This window comes from Spermophilus citellus, assembly GCF_964194105.1.
Source record: "Spermophilus citellus genome assembly, chromosome: X".
Taxonomy (NCBI): domain Eukaryota; kingdom Metazoa; phylum Chordata; class Mammalia; order Rodentia; family Sciuridae; genus Spermophilus; species Spermophilus citellus.
Window position 1 is genome coordinate 77,165,288 of NC_138190.1, and position 6,000 is coordinate 77,171,287.

The following is a 6,000-nucleotide window of genomic DNA, read 5'->3' on the forward strand; positions in this document are numbered from 1 at the left end:
TGTTGGCTAAACATATCCCATAGCCCACACAGATTTAAATGGCGGAGAAAAAACAGATACCCCCTCTTGCAAATCTTGCAATGTAATATTTCAAAGACTGTGGATATGAGGAAGCCATTGATTGCAGCAATTATTGCAATCAATCTACTATAGCATTATCTTAATGATAATATGATTATGATTTCAGTGTAATTTTGGTGGCTGCCCATCCACTCTATTTGACTGCAGACATAAAGTCATCCTGTATCTCTTTCCTGCGTAAGATTTGTCTATGTAGTTGGGAACTGGGGAAAAAAATCCTAATATCTCTGAGTTAAAGAAGGGTCATTATGTTTTGTATCATGTTACATTTATTTCATGGGAAAAAAAAAAAAAACTAATCACAGTGTCAAATCTAAGTTCCCGGAAAGCTGAAAACATTGCTTTGTGTGCTTCATGAGAGGCCAATCTGTATAGACTGTATGGACTTTCTTCTACTCCAGATAGTAGTTTTGGTTAACTAATGAAAGACACAATTTTTCTTCTTGTGTTATTGTCCTTTAGCCTGAATTATGATTGTTACTCTTGTCTTTTAGTAGAGAAATTAATTTTTATACCTATAGATAGATTATGGATCCCCAAAACTTGAGTTGAATGTGAGATGGTAGATACTTTTCAATTCTCTACTCAAAATTCATTCAGTGGTCTTGAATTTTGCACACAAATCTTTCCAAATTAAACATTTCTCATATTTTATTTTTTTAAGTTGGAAACAATACCTTTATTTTATTTTATTTTATTTATTTTTATTTTTTTTATTGTTGGTTGTTCAAAACATTACATAGTTCTTGACATATCATATTTCACATTTTGATTCAAGTGGGTTATGAACTCCCATTTTTACCCCGTATACAGATTGCAGAATCACATCAGTTACACTTCCACTGATTTACATATTGCCATACTAGTGTCTGTTGTATTCTGCTGCCTTTCCTATCCTCTACTATCCCCCCTCCCCTCCCCTCCCCTCCCCTCCCCTCTTCTCTCTCTACCCCCTCTACTATAATTCATTTCTCCCCCTTGTATTATTTTTCCCTTTCCCCTCACTTCCTCTTGTATGTAATTTTGTATAACCATGAGGGTCTTCTTCCATTTCCATGCAATTTCCCTTCCCTCTCGCTTTCCCTCCAACCTCTAATCCCTGTTAAATGTTAATCTTCTTCTCATGCTCTTCGTCCCTACTCTGTTCTTAGTTACTCTCCTTATATCAAAGAAGACATTTGGCATTTGTTTTTTGGGATTGGCTGGCTTCACTTAGCATAAACTGCTCTAATGCCATCCATTTCCCTCCAAATTCTATGATTTTGTCATTTTTAAATGCAGAGTAATACTCCACTGTATATAGATGCCACATTTTTTTATCCATTCATCTATTGAAGGGCATCTAGGTTGGTTCCACAGTCTTGCTATTGTGAATTGTGCTGCTATGAACATCGATGTAGCAGTGTCCCTGTAGCATGCTCTTTTTAGGTCTTTAGGGATGGGACCGAGAAGGGGAATAGCTGGGTCAAATGGTGGTTCCATTCCCAGCTTTCCAAGAAATCTCCATACTGCTTTCCAAATTGGCTGCACCAATTTGCAGTCCCACCAACAATGAGCAAGTGTACCCTTTTCCCCACATCCTCGCCAGCACTTGTAGTTGTTTGACTTCCTAATGGCTGCCAATCATACTAGAGTGAGATGGTATCTTAAGGTGGTTTTGATTTGCATTTCTCTGACTGCTAGTGATGCTGAGCATTTTTTCATGTGCTTGTTGATTGATAGTATGTCCTCCTCTGAGAAGTGTCTGTTCAGGTCCTTGGCCCATTTGTTGATTGGGTTATTTGTTATCTTATTGTCTAATTTTTTGAGTTCTTAGTGTACTCTGGATATTAGGTCTCTATCTGAAGTGTGAGGAGTAAAAATTTGTTCCCAGGATGTAGGCTCCCTATTTACCTCTCTTATTGTTTCTTTTGCTGAGAAAAAAACTTTTTAGTTTGAGTAAGTCCCATTTGTTGATTCTTGCTATTAACTCTTGTGCTATGGGTGTCCTATTGAGGAATTTGGGGCCCGACCCCACAGTATGTAGATCGTAGCCAACTTTTTCTTGTCTCTGATTTGATATCAAGCTCCTTGATCCATTTTGAGTTAACTTTTGTGCATGGCGAGAGAAAGGGATTCAGTTTCATTTTGATGCATATGGATTTCCAGTTTTCCCAGCACCATTTGTTGAAGATGCTATCCTTCCTCCATTGCATGCTTTTAGCCCCTTTATCAAATATAAGATAGTTGTAGTTTTGTGGATTGGTTTCTGTGTCCCCTATTCTGTACAATTGGTCCACCCGCCTGTTTTGGTACCAATACCATGCTGTTTTTGTTACTATTGGTCTGTAGTATAGTTTGAAGTCTGGTATCACTATACCGCCTGATTCACACTTCCTGCTTAGCATTGTTTTTGCTATTCTGGGTCTTTTGTTTTTCCATATGAATTTCATGATTGCTTTATCTATTTCTATAAGAAATGCCGTTGGGATTTTGATTGGCATTGCATTAAACCTATAGAGAACTTTTGGTAATATCGCCGTTTTGATGATGTTAGTTCTGCCTATCCATGAACAGGGTATATTTTTCCATCTTCTAAGATCTTCTTCTATTTCTCTCTTTAGGGTTCTGTAGTTTCCATTGTATAAGACTTTCACCTCTTTTGTTAGGTTGATTCCCAAGTATTTTATTTTATTTTTTTTGAGGATATTGTGAATGGAGTGTTTTTCCTCATTTCCATTTCAGAGGATTTGTCGCTGATATACAGAAATGCCTTTGATTTATGCGTGTAGATTTTATATCCTGCACTTTGCTGAATTCATTTATTAGCTCTAATAGTTTCTTTGTAGACCCTTTTGGGTCTGCTAGGTATAGAATTATGTCATCTGCAAATAGTGATAATTTAAGTTCTTCTTTTCCTATTTTTATGCCTTTAATTTCATTTGTCTGTCTAATTGCTCTGGCCAGTGTTTCGAGAACTATGTTGAACAGAAGTGGTGAGAGAGGGCATCCCTGTCTTGTTCCAGATTTTAGAGGGAATACCTTCAATTTTTCTCCATTCAGAATGATGCTAGCCTGAGGCTTAGCATAGATTGCTTTTACAATGTTGAGGTATGTTCCTGTTATCCCTAGTTTTTCTAGAGTTTTGAACATAAAGGGATGCTGTACTTTGTCAAATGCTTTTTCTGCATCTATCGAGATGATCATATGGTTCTTAATTTTAAGTCTATTGATGTGGTGAATAACATTTATTGGTTTCCGTATATTGAACCAGCCTTGCATCCCAGGGATGAATCCTACTTGATCATGATGCACAATTTTTTTGATATGTTTTTGAATCCGATTCGCCAGAATTTTATTGAGGATTTTTGCACCTAGGTTCATTAGAGATATTGGTCTGTAGTTTTCTTTCTTTGAAGTGTCTTTGTCTGGTTTAGGAATCAGGGTGATGTTGGCCTCGTAGAATGTATTTGGAAGTTCTCCCTCTTTTTCTATTTCCTGAAATAGCTTGAAAAGTATTGGTATTAGTTCCTCTTTAAAGGTTTTGTAAAACTCTGCTGTATACCCATCCGGTCCTGGGCTTTTCTTAGTTGGTAGTCTTTTGATGGTTTCTTCTATTTCCTCAATTGATATTGTTCTGTTTAGGTTGTCTATATCCTCCTGACTCAATCTGGGCAGATCATATGACTTAAGAAATTTATCGATGCCTTCACTATCTTCTATTTTATTGGAGTATAAGGATTCAAAATAATTTCTGATTATCTTCTATATTTCTGAAGTGTCTGTTGTGATGTTGCCTTTTTCATCCCGTATGCTAGTAATTTGAGTTTTCTCTCTTCTTCTCTTTGTTAGCATGGCTAAGGGTCTGTCGATTTTATTTATTTTTTCAAAGAACCAACTTTTAGTTTTGTCAATTTTTTCAATTGTTTCTTTTGTTTCAATTTCATTAATTTCAGCTCTGATTTTAATTATTTCTTGCCTTCTACTTCTTTTGCTGTTGTTTTGCTCTTCTTTTTCTAGGATTTTGAGATGAAGTATGAGATCATTTATTTGTTGGTTTTTTTCTTTTTTTAAGGAATGAACTCCAAGCAATGAATTTTCCTCTTAGAACTGCTTTCAATGTGTCCCATAGATTCCGATATGCTGTGTCTGTGTTTTCATTTATCTCTAAGAATTTTTAAATTTCCTCCTTGATGTCTTCTATAACCCATTGATCATTCAGTAACCTATTGTTCATTCTCCAAGTGATGCATGATTTTTCCTTCCTTCTTTTATCGTTCATTTTCAGTTTCATTCCATTATGATCAGATAGGATGCATGGTATTATCTCTAGTCCTTTATATTGTCTAAGAGTTGCCCTGTGACATAATATATGATCTATTTTTGAGAAGGATCCATGTGCTGCTGAGAAAAAAGTGTAACTGCTTGATGTTGGGTGGTATATTCTATATATGTAAATTAAGTCTAGGTTTTTAATTGTGTTATTGAGTTCTATAGTTTCCTTATTCAACTTTTGTTTGGAAGATCTGTCCAGTGGTGAGAGAGGTGTGTTGAAGTCTCCCATGATTATTGTATGGTGGTCTATTAGACTCTTGAACTTGAGAAGAGTTTGCTTGATGAACAGAGCTGCACCGTTGTTTGGGGCATATATATTTATGATTGTTACGTCTTGTTGGTGTATGGTTCCCTTGAGCAGTATGTAGTGTCCCTCTTTATCCCTTTTGATTAACTTTGGCTTGAAATTTATTTTATTTGATATGAGTATGGACACTCCTGCTTGTTTCCGAAGTCCATATGAGTGATATGATTTTTCCCAACCTTTCACCTTCAGTCTATGTATATCTTTTCCTTTCAAATGTGTCTCCTGTAGGCAGCATATTGTTGGGTCTTGTTTTGTGATCCATTCCACTAGCCTGTGTCTCTTAATTGGTGAGTTTAAGCCATTAACATTTAGGGTTATTATGGAGATATGGTTTGTTCTTCCAGCCATATTTGTTTATTTATGTTACTAAACATGTTTTTTTTTCCTCTTTGATTATTTCCCCACTTTACTGTCCTACCTCCCACTGTTGGTTTTCATTATTGTTTTCCATTTCCTCTTCCTGAAATGTTTTGCCAAGGATGTTTTGAAGAGATGGTTTTCTAGCTGCAAATTCTTTTAACTTTTGTTTATCGTGGAAGGTTTTAATTTCATCTTCCATCCTGAAGCTTAATTTCACTGGATACACGATTCTTGGTTGGAACCCATTTTCTTTCAGAGTTTGAAATGTGTTATTCCAGGATCTTCTAGCTTTCAGAGTCTGTGTTGAAAGATTAGCTGTTATCCTGATTGGTTTACCCCTAAATGTAATCTGCTTCCTTTCTCTTGTAGCTTTTAAAATTCTCTCCTTATTCTGTATGTTGGGCATCTTCATTATAATGAGTCTAGGTCTGGATCTCTTATGATTTTGCACATTCGGCGTCCTGTAGGCTTCTAGGATTTGGGATTCTGTCTCATTCTTCAAGTCTGGGAAGTTTTCTCGAATTATTTCATTGAATAGATTGCTCATTCCTTTGGTTTGGACCTCTATACCTTCCTGTATCCCAATGACTCTTAAGTTTGGTCTCTTTATGTTGTCCCATATTTCTTGAATGTTCTGCTCATGGTTGCTTAACATTCTTGCTGAGCTGTCTATGTACTTTTCAAGTTGAAATACTTTGTCTTCATTGTCTGATGTTCTATCTTCTAAGTGTTCTACTCCTCTGGTAGTATTCTCAATTGAGTTTTTAAGTTGGTTTATTGCTTCTTGCATTTCTAGGATTTCTGTTTGTTTTGTATAACCTCTATCTCCCTGTATTGTTGATCTTTTGCTTCTTGGATTTGTTTATGTAATTCATTGTCGAAGTGATCTTTCATTGACTGATTTTGCTGTCTCATGTCTTCCTTGAGACTCCAGATCA